Raw genomic sequence first — 17,808 nt, 5'->3', positions numbered from 1 at the left:
AATCTAATCCTAAAAAATGATTGGGTCAGAATGTAAGCTCCTGGAGAGCAAAGATGATCTTACTTATGTTTGCATTCACTGTGCGTAACTCAGGACTTGGCACAGAGTAAGCACTTAATAAATGCTTTATCATTCATTCTATGAAAGAATGAGAAATTATCAAAATACAGTTCCCTTTTGAATCCTGATGTCTGATTTGGTGGTAATGGTGTCTGTCCTTTGTTTTTTGAATGTCATAGGGCGACATCTTGACTTGCAAGCGAATTGAAGTGAGGCAGAGCTGTGCAAAGTCCTCAGCCTCACTCTCTCTTCCAGAATCATCCAACTCTGGCAATGACGGCCCAAGATGCAGTGGACATGAGGTCTTCTACTTCCACTTCCTTCGTGGCTGTTGGAACAAATTGTTCTCATCCACCCATTCTGCTAGAGGAAGTCTTCACATGCTTGGAGCAGACAATCCCCTAATTCATCAGTTACCCTCAACCTTGTTTAGCCCATCTGCGGAGACAGTTTACTTGGGTGTGGCCACTGCGCATGCTACAGCTTCTTGGAGCCACAGGTGAGAGTCAGTGGTAGGTAGACACTGAAGGTGGATGAGCAGCCCTAAAAAGGGTTCAGCAAACCCCCATAGCCCATATACCCCAAATGGGGTCATGAAGAGTTGGACTCAACTAAATCTGACTTCAGACAGCTTCTTATCCAGACAGATGTTCTACATATGTCTCTTCTAAAACATCCCCAAATTTTCATCCTGCTTCATCTTTAACACTCCCAATGACAGGTAAATCACTGCCTAATAGGGCAGTTCATTCCAAAATTCATTGATTATTAAATCTAGAAAGGACCTCAGAGACTGAAGGATACAAAAGGGCTGAGAGAAGAGAAATAAAGCAATCAGCAAGCATTCATTAAGTGTCTACTACATGTCAGACATTGTGCTGGGTGCTGTAGAAACAAAAATATCATCATCATCATCATCATAACAACTAACATTTATATGGCACCTACTATGTTCTAGGCACTGTACTAAGCACTTTACAATTATTATTTCATTTGATCCTCACAACTCCCCTGAGAGATAAGTGTTATTATTATCCCCATTTTACAGATGCAGAAACTGAGGCAGGCAGAGGTTAAGTGATTTGCCCAGTGTCACACAACTAGTAAATGTCTGAAACTGGATTTGAACTCAGGTCTTTTAACTCCAAGCCCCCATGCTCTGTACCTAACTAGCTGCTGATGGAGGAGAACAGCAGGGCACAGGGGTGGGGAACCTGAGGCCTCAAGACTACATGTAGCCTTCTAGGTCCTTGGGTGTGGCCTTTTGACTGACTCCAAGTTTTACAAAACAAATCCTTTTATTAAGGGGATTTGTTCTATGAAGTTTGGATTCAGACAAAGGGCTGTACTTGAGGACCTAGAGGGCCACATGGGGCTTCAAGACCACAGGTTCCCCACCCGAGGGAGATGTAGTGGCTTGCCCAAAGTTCTTCACTTTTCACATGAGACAATTGGGGCCCAGAGAAGTCAAGGAATTTGTACAAAATGGCATGTCTAATCAGTGTCAAAACCACAAAGTCTGTGCACAAATGTCCAAACTTTAGGCAACAAAGAAGAGCTAGAAGTCCCAATTAAAGGACCAATTTGGCTTTAGAGTTATCCCTGAGACTCAAGGGAGATGGGATGAAACCCAAGCCTGGAATGTATAACTCTGGGTTACCTCATTCAAGGGAACCAGGAGAGATTCAGAAAAGCAGGAGAAAGGAAGTGTTGTCTACTAAAAGGGCATGTGCATGGGGGAAATCCAGGAATCAGAGGGGAAAGTATCACAGAAAGCATCTTCAGGAAGATGAACAGAGAGAGAAATAGAAGTCCTTTTGCCATCTGAGTGCACTAAAGACAATTGGAGCAAAGAGAAGAATTAGATAAGGAATTTAGGAAACAGATCACAAGTTTAGCACAGAGGCGTAATAGAGTAGTGCTAGGAGGACTCAATTATCCAAATGTCAGCTGGAGCGCCCTCTCCTAATCTCCCCTCAACCCTGCTACTCCCCCACCCTCTGCTCTCTCTCTCTCTCTCTCTCTCTCTCTCTGTCACACTCACACACACAAACTCACGCACACACACACACACACATACACACACACAGAAAATCAGAACAGTTAATGACTACTTGATTTGCCTTGATGATAATTATACACCCAAAAGAATGAAGAAAAGGAAATTCTGATCTCACTAAAGGGATGAGATAGGCTGTAAACCCTGCATTACTCAGCCAATGGGGAAACAGGGGAGGGAACTATGATTCAGGCCCAGGAATAAAAACCTTTGCTCTCCTTTCTGTAAGGTGTGCCCACACATGGGACACCCGGCCTTGCTAGGCCATTAATAAAAAGTTTTTCTGGTTCACCAAGAGCTTCTTGGAACCTGTGTTCATAACAGAATTACTATGAATCAGGCACTGATGCCTACATCTGAGGAAAGTAAATTTCAAAGGGTTCAGAGGAAGGATAGGAAGGTTAGGAGGAACCTCATAGACTAAGATCCAGTGGGAATGGAGTTTGTAACCTTAACCTCTAGTCATCACAGACCAATTTAGTGGTCAGTGTGATGAAGCCCATGGACCCCTTCTCAGAATAAGGGATTTTTTTAATGCATCAAATTATTAATGCAGAATTACTAATGAAACTAATTCTCTTATGATACACTTATCAAATTTAAAAGAAAAAGACAAATTCACAGACCCCCCCCCCGGGAAAGAATCTCTGCTGTAGAAGAAGTCAGCAAGGAAGGAATGAAAAGATGCTCAGGATTGAAATTCAAGACAAAAAAAAGGGGGAAAATTCCAATAAAGAGGGAAAATGAGGTTTGTCTGAAGAGACCAATGTCGATGCACAAGTAAGTCACCAACTTAGATTTTTTTAAGCATACACATACATCAGTGGAGCAGACTACATAAAGAAGCATCATAGACAATTGGATGCTACAACCTAGTGTTTCATCCATCTGAGAAAACAGAAATTACTTGGGGAAAGCACCCTATTTGACACAAACTACTGGGAAAACTGAAAAGTTGTTTGGAAGAATTTAAGTTTAGAACTAGACCAGTTTCATAGATGGAACTGTTACCCACAATTACTTGGAAGTAACACTGACCCAAATATCTCATACCATATACCACAACAAGCTCAAAATGCATATTAAAGGTCAAATCATTAAAAATTAGAAAGGAATCAGATCAGGAACTTGTCAGCAGTATGGCTAAGGAGATAGTTCTCAACCAAAGAAAGAATTTCAAATCACAAAACTTAAAGCAGGTAATTTCAATTACAACATTGAAAAAGTTATGAACAACATCCATGCAAGCACTGAAGCTATTGATTGGGGAAAATAACTTTGCATCAAATACCTCTGATGAGGGTCTAATAGCCAAGATAGATAGACAAAACACAGATATATGAGAGCCATAATTTCTATAAATACTTTACTCTTCCTCAGTCAGACTTCAAATGGAGAGTTGTGTTCAGTTATGGGTGTCATGGTTTAAGAAGGACATTGATAAGCTGGAGAGTGTCTGGAGCAGGCTTACCAGAATAGCAGAGGGCCCTAAGTCCCTGCCGTATGAGGATAAGTTAAAAGAAATGGACACATTTGGGCTAGAGAAGATAAAACTGGGGACAGGGGGGGGGGGGGGTGCAGAGGAATATATGCCAGTACATGATGTGTATCTGTTTAAGACAGACAAGATTTCCTGGAACTTTGTCCCTTTTCCTTCTATACTATCTCTCTTGGTGATATCATCAGTTCTCATAGGCTCAACTACTAACTCTATGCCAAAGATTCCCAGATCTATAGACCCAGCCCTGACCTCTCTCCTAACCTCCAGTCTCACATCACCATCTGCCTTTTGGACATCTCTAATTAGATGTCCCATAGGCATCTCAAACTCAATATATCCAAGTCAGAATTTATGGTTTTTCTCTCAAAACTCTCCTCTCTTCTGAACTTTCCTGTCACTGTCAAAGGTAACCCCATCCTCCCAGTCATCCATGCTCACAACATCATTCTCATACTTAGCACCTCACTCAGATCACCCCACATACCCAATCTGTTGTCAAATCTTATTATGTTCACCTTCACATTTCTCTTATTCTTTCCTTCTCTCTTCTCATACAGCCATTGCAATATTGCAAGGATTTCCCTGCCTCCAATCTCTCCCTACTCCGGTCCAGTCTCCATTCAGCTGCCAAAGTGATTTCCCTAAAGAATAATGCTTATTCTATCAATCCCTGCCCTCCTAAATAAACTCGTTTCCCTATTACTTCTGAGATCAAATATAAAATCCTCTCCTTTACTTTCAAAACCTTTCACAACCTCTTACCTTTCCAATCTTCTTACTCTTTACCCCCTTCCATGTACTTAATGATTTAATTACACTGGCTTCCTTGCTGGGCCTCAGACATGGTTGTTTAGCACTTAAAAAATGTTTTTCCCTCCTGCAGGAATGAGGTGAGAAAAGATTTCATCCTCTCCCCATCTTTCCCTTTGTCCTGTTCATTTAGCAGCATTTGCATAATTTCTGAAGTTGCTTGGCCCAAAGACAGCTATTTTTGATCACTCTTGACAAGTTTCTGGTTGAAACAGCAGCTGCCACCAATTAGCCATACTGCAAGAAATAGTTCTTCACAACTCATCTCTGCAACCCTCAATCTCCCACCTGCACTCCCTTCATGCCTGCCTGGATGAAATAACTGTGCCTAGCAGACATGATGAAAGCTATCAGGCCACCACATCCCAGGATCTCAGAACTAAACAGGTACTTAGACCCCTTTTCTGGGAGGTCCTGCTCAAGTCCCACATCCTCCAGGAAGCCTCCTTGATTTCCCACTTGGGCCCCAGCTGTAAGTCTTCTCTCCCAATCTCACATTTCTCAGGGAGATTTGTAAGGCCTCAGCCTCCCTCCCAAAACCACCATTATCATGCCCAGGGTACTGAGACACTACTCCCCACTCCCTTATAATAACAGCTAGCATTAGCTCTTTTGTGGTGACAAAGAATTGGAAATTGAGGGGATGCCCATCAGTTGGGAAATGGCTGATGGAATTCTATTGTGCTATAAAAAATGATGAGCAGGAGGACTTCAGAAAAACCTGGAAAGACTTGTATAGACTGATGCTGAGTGAAATGAGCAGAACCAGGAGAACGTTGTACACAGTAACAGCTCATCTCCTCTCAGCAATGCAAGGATCCAAGACAACTCCAAAGGTTCCATGATGGAAAATGCTATCCACATCCAGAAAAAGAAATATGGAGTCTGACTGCAGATCGAAGCACATTATTTGAGATCTCTTTTTTTTCTTTTGTTTTTGTTTGTTTCTTCCTTCTCGTAGTTTCTCCCATTGGTTCTAATTCTTTACAACATGACTAATGTGAAAATAGGTTCAATATGAATGGATACGTAGAGCCTATATCAGATTGCATGCTGTCTTGGAATGGGGGGAGGGGAGAAATGGAGAGAAAATTTGGAACTCAAAATCTTATGGAAGTGAAGGTTGAAAACCAAAAATAAATTTTAAAAATAACAGCTAACATTTATGTGCTGCTTTAAGGTTTGCAAAGTGCTCATTTGATCCTTATAACAACCTGGAGAGGTAAGTGGCATTATTACCCCCATTTTGCAGATGGAGAAATTGAGGCAGAAACTCATTAAGAGATTTGTCCAGGGTAACACAGCTAGTAAGTGTTTGAGGCTGGATTTGAACTGAGCTCTTCATGACTCCCAGCTCCATTGCTCCTTCCACTGACTAACTAGCTGCCTCATTAGCTTCTCCTCTCAGGGGCCCCTCTACTCTGGACTGAAATGTAGTCCATACTGGGTTCAGTCCTGTGGGAGCCTAAACACTTGGAAGAAGAATCAGACTCCTTTTCCTCACCTTGCAGTTGAGGGAAGTAGGAAAGGAGCTTAGGTTTAGTTAGGCTCATGTCTAGGATCTCCCCAAATGGCAAATAGAAAGGTGCTCAATATACAATGGGACGCTAGGTGGCGCCATAGTGCATAGAGTGCCGGGCCGGAGTCAGGAAGATTCATCTTCTCAAGTTCAAATGTGACCTCAGACATTTACTAGCTATGTGACACTGGACAAGTCACTTCACCCTGTTTGCCTCAGTTTCCTCATCTGTAAAATGAGCTAGAGAAAGAAATGGTGAACCGTTCCAGTATCTTTACCTAGAAAACCCCAAATGGGGTCATGAAGAGTCAGACACGACTAAACAAAAAACAAAAAACAAAAAAACAAAAAAAAAGAACAACTCAACAACAACAATATACAATCTGAATCAGCTTTTGGGGAGGGGAGGGGGAACTAGCTATGGAAAAGCAAGCTAGGTCTAGAGACAAGGGCCTAGCTCAGCTCCTACTTACCACCCATATGTTCTTGGTCAAGCATTTAGCTTCTCTCTGTGTTTCTAGTTCTTCATCTGTAAAAGGAGGGAATTGGATCAAATGGTTCCCTCGGTTTCTTCCGGCTCTAGGACTATCATCCAATGACCTGAAGGATCATCTAATTCAACCCTCTTCTTTTTAATTCAGAAAATAAACGCAGGGGAGAATGACTTGTCCAAAGTCACATAGTGATTCAGTTAAAGCTAGAACTAGAGCCCAGGATTCTTGCTCTGTCTACCAAACCACACAGAACCCTCTAGGTCCAAGGGAGACAGCCAAGATAGAAAGGCCCCTTAGTGTTAGCCGAAGCAATAACCCTGTCTCTGACAGTGATTAGCTCCCCCTAGCCAGACCCCTCACTCTTTGTCCTTGCCCCCAGCCATCCTGATAGCTTCTCCTTGCTGGTACATCTAGAAAATTCTCCTTGCACATTTCTAATTTGATACATCTATGTGAGTGTCCCTCCTACAGATGCAGGGTCAGGGCCTTCGTCTGTGTAATCAATTGAAGACTTGTAATAGGGTTTCTTTCCCTGATATAAGAATAATTATGATAGTATTATGCCCTTATGCCAAAAGGACCTCATGAAATCACAAGAGAATCATGAATTCACAATGTGAAACATAGTACATAAAAATAGATTCACTAAGAAAAAGAAAAAAGAAAAGCCCTTTGCTCCTTTAACCATCTCTTTGTTCTCCCCCAGTTTATGGGAAAAGGTCACAGTGATCTCCTCAGCTTCTATTAGGAGATGAAAGCCCCACCCCAAAGTTTCAGGTCAGGTTGCCCCTTCAAGCTGCCAACTTGAAGCTCAGACTGCCATGCCTCTCACAGCTTCCTACAATCAAAGGCCTCGGGAGACTCAGATTGGTGTGGGAAGACCTACCTAGGACCCCAGGACCACTTCCCCTGGGTCAGCAGACAAAACAATGGCAGTGATGTATTTGAAGACAGCACTAAAAAAATAGCAGAATCAGTGTCATTCATTGTGTGACAACCAACTTTGTTAGATTTAGCTCTTCTCAACAATGCAATGACCTAAGACTCCTGACAGAAAATGCTATCCCCAGCCAAAGAACTGTGGAGTCTGAATGCAGATCAAAGCATACCATTTTCTCTTTTTATAATTTTTTTTGTTTTCTTGTTTTTTTCTTTCTCATGATTTTTCCCTTTTGTTCTGATTCTTCTTTCACAACATGACTAATATGGTTATATTTAATATGATCAAACATGCATTGTCTGTTGGATTGCATGCCACATTGGGGAGGAGGGGGGAAATTTTAGAATTCAAAATCTTATAAAAGTGAATGTTGAAAACTAAAAATAAATAAATAATTTTTTTTAAAAAAAAAAAGAATTAGCATTGCTTCCAGGTAACTGATTTTAAATATGGTTTCACTTTTCTGTTAAGAAAAGTTAATATAAAGAGCTGAAATTAACATTTCTATGGGTCACAATTGCTGTTAGTTTTGCTTTTCTGTCTGGTTTTTAAGGAATCTTTTATTTAGGAAAAGGAGTGTTTAACTTGTAGAGTGGAGTCTAGACAAAGAACACCCTTGAATCCATCCATCAGTCCAAAACAACTCAGTCACAAGGAGATACTGAGGCCCCATTGGTCTATGTCCTACTACCACTGAGATGTTTCCTATGTTGACCTATCCACTCTAACCCTTGAGTCTTATATATGCACCCTCTGACCATGTGCTCTGTGGTCTGGTCCCTACTCAGAGTTCCAGTCTTGCTCCTAGACTCACCAGCTCCCTAAAAGGCCTGTCTCAACCAGGCATCTCCCCTGCTTTTTGCTGTCTAGGTGACCCTATGTTTGGGGGAGGTAGAACCTATCCCTGATGGGTTTTTCCCTGCCCCTAGGAGAATCCTTAGCCTTCTAAAAGTTCAAAAATCCATCCTTTTCCCTACTTCTTTTTTTTATTTTTATTTTCAGTTCCAAATTCTCTCCCTCCCTCTACCCCCTCCCCAAGCCACTGAGAAGGCAAGAAATCTGATATCCATTATACATATGAAGTCACTCAAAACACATTTCCACTTTGCCCATGTCCCACCTTCTTTACTTCTCGCATCCTTACAGTCACTCAGGATCACAACATAATTGATTTCTCATCCTCTCTCACCTCCCTCATCCAATCAGTTACTAAGTTCTATTTATTCTACCTCCATGACATCTCAACCACCATTCCCTTCTCTCCACTCATAAGGCCACCTCCTAGGTGATGGTTCTCATCATCTCTCACCTGGACCATGAAATGACCTCCCTATCAGTCTCCCTGCCCCTGGTCTCTCTCCTCTCCAATCTTTCAGTCATATTAATATCCTTAAAACCCATATCTGACCGTGTCTCAAAAAGCTTCAGTGATTCCCTATTCACTCTAGGATGAATTTGGCATTTAAATCCCTTCACAATCTGGCTCCAGACTCACTTCATATTATTTGCCTTCATGCATTTTCCATTCTAGACAAGTGACCATATTTGCTATTCCCGTACATTACATGTAATTTCCCAGCTCTCCGCATTTATACAGGCTATGCCCCATTCCAGAATGCTCGAAATCTGTCTACCTCATGGAACCCCTAGCTTCCTTCCTTCAGTTTAGGCTGCTTCCTACATGTTTACCTGAGTGCTCTCTCCAACTCTGGAATTATTCCTCCCACCAGTAAAATCTAAGACTCTTGAGCACAGGGATTAGTTTAATTTTTATATTTGTACTCTTGTCTCCACCTCCTGGCTTTCTTCACGTAAAATTCCATGTTCTACAGGAAGCCTTTCCTGACCCCCCTTAATGCTGACAATTTCCCGCTGTTGGTTATCTCCAATTTATCCTGTAGGTAGCTTGTTTATACATAATTGCTCACTCCCATTAGACTCTGATCTCCTTGTGAGCAGGGTTTGGCTTCTGCCTTTCTACGTACCCCCAGTGCTTAGCCCTGTGCCTGGTACGTAGAAGGCACTTAATATATATTCATTGATCTCGTCATATTCTATTCATGTTTGTTTTTTTAACCAGATCTGTGATCTCATCGATTTGGAGAAGTCTTGATAAACTCCCTCTAACTACTCTGCGGATTACTCACTTAGAGAGTTTCCTGAAGCACTGAAATGTCATGAGCCTTGCCCAGGGTGAACTTAATGACATAGACACTAAAAAATGCACTCTCTGTTCCAGGACAAACCGAACTGTTAGCTGTTCCCTGTATGTGCCACCTTTGTGCCTTTGCCCTGGTGGTCCCCCATGTGATACATGTATTCCTTCCTCACCTCTTCTTCTCAGGATCCCCAGATTCCCTCAAAGCATAGCTCAGGTACTCTCTCCCACACAAGCCTTTCTTGAGGCACCCACCGACCCTTCCCTCCCCAGGTATTTTTAGATCTCCTTTCCTTTTGAAATTACTTTATATAATTATTTATATATTGTCTCTACTTATCTACGTGTTATATCCTCCCTCCCCCAGTAGAATATAAGCTTCTTGAGGGCAGAGAGAATTTCGTTTTTGTCTCCATATCCCTGGTACCTGGCACATAGTAAGTGCTCATTTAATCTTGACAGAAATAAGTGAAAGTGTCTTAATTATACTGGGAAGGCTCAGAGTGGGAAAATGACTTGTCTAGGGTACCACAGCCGGTCAGTGGCAAGGCTGGGGCTTTGAACATTAATCTCTTTTCTTTTAGGGTTGGTTTCTCTCCATTGCCCTGCCCTAGAATGGCTGCATCAAGCTGGGTTTTGGGATCTCAGATAGACTAAGGTCTGGGTCAGACTGAACTGGGCTCTGGTCTAGACTGGGCTGTGACATGGGCTGTGCTGGATTTGGCAAAATTTTAGGAAAAATAGGTTGCCTCCCTTCCCATTTCTTCTTCTCCCCTCCTTTTCTGTCAGTTCCCTCCAAAGTACTTACTGGTCATCACCAAAGGGACAAGTTCGGCTCACTCTGGATCCATCCTGTACTGTTGGTAAGTAGCTCTGGGTCCCAGAAAAGGCAAAGAGATGACCTCAGGCATGGGGACTAATGTTCTGGGAGATAGAAGCAGACCCTCTCCTGATTTGAGACGGATAGTTTGAGGGTCTAGAGTGGTCAGGAAAAAGAGGAATACTTGTAGTTTTTAGGACCTCAGAGACTCAATCCCCAAAGCTACTCATTAGAAAAATCATACAATTATCCCTCCACTCTCTGAGCAGCTCAGCTCCCTGTGGGTCAAAGAACAATGACAGAAAACTTCCTAATAATGAGAGCTGTCCAAAAATGAAATTAATAAGCTATCTGGGGGTGGGGAAGGGAAGAGAAGTTACCTATCACTAAAGCACTTCATGCAGAGAATGGATGACTACTTACCCGGGTTGTTGTCGATAGGAATCATGACTTAGATTGGTATTAGACTAGATGACCTCTGAGACATCTTTAGGCTATAACAATCTACGAATATATGAATGAACCTCCTTGGAAAGTACTGAGGTTCTCATGAGGGTAAGTCCTCAAACAGAATCTGGATAACCTCTTATCAGCTATATTGTAGAGGAGTTTCCTTCCTCAAGATAGTAGTTAAACTAGATGATCTCTGATGGTCTTTCCAGTTCTAATAATCAATGAATCCAACTAGGAAGACTCACATAGGCTGGCTAGGTGACACAGTGGATAGAGCACTGGTCTGAAAGCAGAAAGATCAGAGTTCAAGTCCAGCCTAAGACACTTACAAGCTGTGTAACTTTGATCAAGTCCTTTAATGACTTCCTGCCTCAGTTTCCTCGTTTCAAAATGGGGATAATAATAGCACCTACCTCACAGGGTTTTGATGATTAAATGATATATTTGTGAAGCATTCAGCACAGTGCCCGGCACATAGTAGGAACCAAATAGATGTTCATTCCCTTCCTCTTTCCCCTTCCCTCATATAGTAGTGAAACAGCTGGGTGGCTCAGTGGATAGAGCACTGGCCTGGAGTCAGGAAGATTCAAGTTCAAGTCCAGAGTCAGAGACTTACTAGCTGTGTGACCATGGGCAAGTCCCTTAACCTCTGGCTGCCTTAATTTCCTCATCTGAAAAATAAAGACCTACTCTGTTCTGAGGATCAAAGGAGATAGATTTACAAAGCACCTAGCTTCCTGATAGCCTAGGTACAAAAGCCAACCCATGAGGAGAGAGGATTTGCTCTCACTTAGCTTGTCCCATATACCAGTATGGACGACACAGAAGCAGGAAAACTGCTCCCAGCTATTGACTCATGACCCTGCCTCAGCTATTCCAGGGACAATTCTGGCTTTGGTTTTAATCCAACAATTCTCCCCAGCAAGGCAGGGAGTGGGGGAGTTTAAAAAAAAAAGAGAGAGTACCCAGAGTATAAACATAATTCAACTTTGGAACAGGTCGTTGGTTTCAGTTTCACACACACACAAACACACACACACACACACAGAAAAGGAGATTTGAAACAATTTTTTAAAATCACAGAATGATTAGAATAGACTATAGTAATTGATTTTGACTAGTACATTCAGTTTAGAAACTAATACTCAAGTTTCATTGGGATTTCTACAAAGTTTCTTTGTAGGACCAATTTCATTTTATATTTTCACCTATACTGAACATAGTCCAATTAACTCCAAGTGGGCTTTTTTCTTTCCATTGTGCTCTCTCTCTGCTGGTTATTCTTTCCTTAGCAGCCTATTTCTGTGGATGTTGAAGCTACAACTAATCCGGTAGCCACCATACTGCTCTTTGGGTGCCCAGGAATGGGGAAATGTCAGCTGCCTCTCAAGAGCTTGCAAGGTCCAGTGCCAAAGGAAAAAAGACACAAACAGGAGATGGCCTTAGCCCAGGCACACGCTTGCCTAGAAGGCCATGAACTAATGGCTTGCTGCTAGATGGGAGGAAATGCATGCCCCACCCAACCCTCCAGACGGCTCAGAGTCAGGCCTTGCAGAAAACACATAAAGGAGCTCAAAACAGTCAGTCAACAAGCATTTATGAAAGGCTTACCATGTGCCAGGCTCTATGTGCCAGCTACTGTACTAAGTGCTGAAAATACACCACTCCAGCCCATTCTCCACTCAGCTGTCAAATTGATTTTCCCCAAGAGAAGATCTGACCATGTCACCCCCCCCCAATAAATTCCAGTGGTTGCCTGTCCCCTCTAGGATCAAACATAAAACCACCTGTTTAGTATTTAAAGCCCTATATAACCTGGCTTCCTTCTACCTTTCCAATCTGCTTATACCTTGCTCCCTGTCACATACTGCTCAATCCAGTGACACTGATGTCCTTGCTCTATACAACACTCAATCTCCCCACTCCAGGCATTTTCGGGTCATTTTATAGCTGTCCCCCATGCCTGGAATTCTTTCCCTCCTCATCTCCATCTCCTGCCCTCCCTGACTTCATGCCCCAGCTAAAATATCACCTTCTACAAGAAGTCTTTCCCAACCCCCCTTAATTCTTATACCTTCCCTCTGTTGATTATCTCCCTTTTATCCTGTATATATCTTGTTCGAACTTAGTTGTTATGCTTTTCCACAATTAGACTGTGAATTCCTTTAAAGCAGAGGCTTTTTTATCTCTCTTTGTAACCCTAGTCCTTAGCTTAGTGCCAAACACATAGTAGGTTCTTAATAAATGCTTCTTGACTTAACTTGACACATAAAGTGATTCACAATAATCAATCACTTAGTCAAATAAGCATTACATGCCAGACATTGTGCAAAGTGATGAAGATACAAAGAAAGTCAAAAATCATCCCTCCCCTCAAAGAGCAGATAGTCTAACAGGGAGACAACATGTAAATAACCCAGTACAAAAAATATATGTACGGAGCAGATCAAGGTAATTGGAAAGAGGAAGGCATTAGCAACTGGGTGAACCAGGAGAGACATCCTGTATGGTACATGGTGAGATTTAATCTGAGTTTTGAAGAAGGCAGAGAAAAGCCAAACTAGGTAATTGAAGTTTACTCTGGAAGTAACTGGGACAATATCCCCATCTACAATCGACAGAATCCTCCTGTTTCTCTGGGGGCTACCACTTTGCCAGGGAAGGAGTGTTCCACACAATCTTCTCATGCGGTCTGCACTCCCTGCCAGAAATGAAACACACACAGGGGGCTACTAGGAAGGCAACCCCAAGTCTCCAAAAAGAGGAATAAAAAGCAGACCACTTTATTAGCAGAGTATAAAGTCCAGGTCTCATGCTGTCCCATATCACAGCTTTTGGCTCATTGCTGTTGTTTCCTTTCAGCAGCACCAAGAGCCATGGGTGTAATCCTCTTCTTTCATCAAGAAGAACATTGCTCCAAAAATTCCCCTTCTTTAGTGCCTCCTCTTGAACTCGAGGTTACTTGCAAGGCAATCACTGTGGCTGGTGTGTCCCAGGAAATCTAGGGAAGGATGGGGCAGAAGAAAGGACACTGAGTCAGGAATCCTGCCTTCGACATTTCCTCCCTGGGTAAACTCGGGCAAGTCACTTAATCTATGTGGGCCTCAGTTACTGTATCGGTAAAATGAGTGAGTTAAGGTACATCTCTGAGGTTCTTTTCAGCTTTGTAACTGTAAACCTATGCTTCCTCCTCTAGATAGAATTTGACGACGATTCTTCCAGAGAAAGAACTGATAAATAGAAGTATGTATAAAGTAATTTTACACACACACACACACACACACACACACACACACACGCCTATTTGTGTAATATGTCTATTTGTGTCTAATGGTAACCATCTCTGGGGTAGGGGTGAGGGGAGAAAAAAAAGAAAAGAAAAAAAGAAATTTATATGATCATTTTATTATAGATTTAAAAGGAATAGCAAGTTGTACGCAATAGTTTTGCAGTTTCAAGTGCAATCATCTTTCTTTATTATACTATGTTATGGAAATGCTTGTTTTATTCCATAAATTAAAAATAAAATAATTTTTTTAAAAAAGGTGATTCTGAATGGGAAATTTCCTTTCTCTGGATAGGTTAGATTTCTACACTCCCAAACTTGGGGTTAACCTCAAGGCAAGCCCTAAGACTATTACTGTCCAGGAAATCCCCATTTCCTGGCTAGATAGTTAGATTATTGAATTTTTCAGCCTAGGAAATACTAACTGCCCTCCTCCCATCTTCTACATAGGAGGCTAGAATCCAGGAACAATATCATCCAGGAAATCCCCTTTGTTCTACACGAGTAAACATATCCAACTCTATCATGGATCTGTCCAAAGACACCATTAAGGGCTTCCTCTGTTCTCAGGATCTCTCCAGCTAAAAGGCAGAAAGTGAAAAAAGTAGGGGAAGACTCTTTTTTTAAAGACCAGTGAAAACAGGCATCTCCTTTCTCAAGACACCACCTTCCCAATAGCCCAAGCCAACCACTTAATCTTTGTGATAACCCCAGCCACTGAGACATTCACCAGATGTCTTTTTTATACAAATATTCTATAGGGAGATGCTCATCAAATCCCCTCAAAAAAAGATAGCTAGTGGATACAATGGATAGAGCACAGGACTTGGAGTCAGAAAGATCTGAGTTCGAATCATGCCCCATACTTTGCCTAAAGATTTTCTTCTGGTCATTGTCTGGGCTTGGATTGCTCAGAATGAGTGTAAATAGCAATTGTTTCTGTTTTGGTCAGAAATTCTAAGGGTCTTCCCCTCCCAAATTTTTTTTTTGACTAGGTAAAAGAGGCCATTCTTTGCCTCAGTTGTTACCAAGCCTTAATCATTGAATAGGCATTGCCTCAGTCAAACTGAGATCTGGGAAAGACTTCAGCTTAAAGAGGTAAAAGTCTCCTACTTCATCCAGGGCCATCTCCAGTCCTTCTGGGTCTCGCCACTAGACCCAGATGGCTCCTGAGGGAGAGAGTGAGGCTGGTGACTTTGCACGGCTCTCCCTCACTTAAATCCAATTCTCTTGCATGTCATGACATCAGCTTTCTAACGTCATGGTCCTCTTTAAGAACGAAAGACAAACAACAACCAATGATACTGTGTACAACTTATCCTGATTCTACTAACTTCATCTTGCATCAGTTCATGTAAGTCTTTCCAGGTTTTTCTGAAACCATCCTACTTGTCATTTCTTACAGCATAATAATATTCTATTTCAATCATATACCACAGCTTGTTTAGCTATAAATATTTCTGTACAAATAGGTCTGTTACTTTTTTTTCTTTTGTTCTTTGGGATAAAGACCCAGCAGTGGTATTGCTGGATCAAGGATATACACAATTTTTTGGTCCTGTGGGCATAGTTTCAAGTTGCTCTTCAGAATGGTTGGATCAGTTCACAGCTCCACCAACAAAGCATCAGTGAAGAGTCGGACATGACTGAACAACAGTTCAACTATTTATTTCCTCCACAAGAAAGAAATGCTTAGCTCAAGAGTTTCACAAGCTCCAGTTAACAAAAGAATTGCCATAAGCAGCAGTAAATCACTGATTGGGGGGTGGTGTCACATCTGGAAATGACTATGATCTAAAAACAAAAGATAGCAAAAAAAAAGTTTTAAATAAAAAAAAAGGAAGAAAGAAAATTCCTACTGTTTCTTTGTCGCTGTATCTGATAGCTGCTTCACAGAAAGCATTTACCAGAAATTTGCAAGAGAGATTCTTACATAAAATACATGCCAGCAGTGTCATTAACTGGAGACAATGCTACCTTGACAGCATTACAAAGTAAGATGGATTTCTGCCACCAAATAGCACTAAAGAAAAAGGTGGTAATAATAACAATCACAGTAATAAGAATAGCTCACACTTGTATAGGCCTCTAAGGACAGCTAAGTAATTTCCTCATAGAGTTGTTGTGAGGGAGGCAGTACAATCATTTCCCCCATTTTGTATTTGTAACAGGGAGTGATCAGAGCCCTCCCCCATCTTCTAGAATGAAGCACCTCCATTCTAGGGGCTGGGCCTGTGTTCTCTGATTCTCGGGGGAGAGATCTATCTTCCTGCTCAGCTCTAAAGGACTTGTTCTTTCAAATGACTAAACAATCTCTTACTGGTCCCCATGACTATGAGCTGTTGGAGATGATTAGCGATGAAGCCCAGAAGATTAAATAATAGAGAGAAGGGAAAGCTTCTTCTGCTTTGGATAAGCAACACAATTCTCCCTTTAGACTTCCAGTGGGATGGCAGCTTGTTGGATGAAGAAGGGAATCTCTTCTCCCTTCTCCCCTAAAGCAGCTAAAATGACTGTATATAAATGACAGTAAGTAAATGTGCTCGCCTGGGTTCCTCTGTGACTGAATAAGTCTCTGGCAGCCTCTTCTGCTTTGTGTGTCTTTCCTGGGGCAAAAATGGCCAAACAACAACCCTAAGATGGAAGTTTCCTGTCAGTTCTACTTGATGCTACCTTGTGAGTCAGGAGGTTGGGATTTCCCAGGTGCTGAAGGTGATGCTTTGGGCAATTACATCCTTCTCACAAGAGAAGCCCAGCATGGAGAATAACCCCTTGCATGCCTGACTGACCAGAAGACAAAGACCTTGAGTAGCTACTTCCATGGTCAGATTCCCATGAATGTTCACTCCTCATTCTTCTCCAGGCTTTACTCCTAATCACCCAATTTCTTTGTCCACCAGGACCCAGCACCCTTCTCCACCTGCAAGACCACTCCACACATGTTCCCCTTCCTCTGATTGATCAATTTCTCCTGGAATCTCCATTTTAGGGAAAGTGCCTAGCTCAGTTCTGTCCCCTCCTTCTTCACTACTTCATTCTTCTCTGGGCTCTCTGCTCCTGAGTCTCCAAGGTTCTTCCTCCCCTCACTTCCAACAATCCCCAGTGAGTACCTTCATCCTCTCAAATACCCCTTGCTTTTCAGCTTCCTTTTCTGGGAGCCGCTTCCATTGGACTGTAAGTTCTTTGAGTGCAAGGACTATTTTTGGTTTTGCTTATATTTGTATTCACAGCTCTTAGCACAGTTCCTAGTACTTCAGAAGCACTTAATAACTACTTGTTGACTTGTTGACTTGAATTTGAAATATCTGTTTTGTAGTCCTACAAGTCTTCCAGGAATCTTTATGTCTCCAGAGAGTATAATAGGGGCAATGGCTATAGTTCATAATTTAAATATGTGTTAATAAGTACTTCTGAGTCTTTTGTGTTTTAAGCATTTGATTTATAGTGAGAGAAATAAGTAGCTGTCCTATACCTGATGTCTGTGCACCTACATGGCACAGTGGATAGAGCACAGGTCCTGAAGTCAGGAAGACTCACCTTCCTGAATTCAAACCTGGCCTCAGAGACTTACTGGCTGTGTGACCCGAAGCAAGTCACTTAACCCTGTTTGCCTCAGTTTCCTCATCTATAAAATGAGCAAGAGAAGTACATGGCAAATCACTCTAGTGTCTTTCCCAGAAAGTCCCAGATGGAACCACAAAGAGTCAG

The 17,808-nt window shown here is 42.0% G+C and overlaps 1 protein-coding gene across 1 annotated transcript in view; it reads right to left on the bottom strand.

The window, feature by feature from the left end:
* Positions 1 to 7,398, bottom strand: part of LOC114035093 (olfactory receptor 7D4-like) — a 57,689-nt gene extending 50,291 nt beyond the window's left edge. The window contains exons 1-2 of the mRNA XM_027851063.1: positions 7,330 to 7,398; positions 6,423 to 6,478 (exon numbers count right to left, since the gene is read on the bottom strand). The gene's annotated coding sequence lies outside the window, so the exon portion shown is untranslated. The remainder of the gene's footprint in view (positions 1 to 6,422; positions 6,479 to 7,329) is intronic.
* Between the last annotated feature and the right edge of the window lie 10,410 nt (positions 7,399 to 17,808).

The sequence above is a fragment of the Vombatus ursinus genome, unplaced genomic scaffold (assembly GCF_900497805.2).
Source record: "Vombatus ursinus unplaced genomic scaffold, bare-nosed wombat genome assembly UNPS02009173.1, whole genome shotgun sequence".
In the NCBI taxonomy this organism is placed as follows: domain Eukaryota; kingdom Metazoa; phylum Chordata; class Mammalia; order Diprotodontia; family Vombatidae; genus Vombatus; species Vombatus ursinus.
The sequence above is the reverse complement of the archived record's forward strand: the minus strand, read 5'-3'. Positions and strand labels throughout refer to the sequence as shown.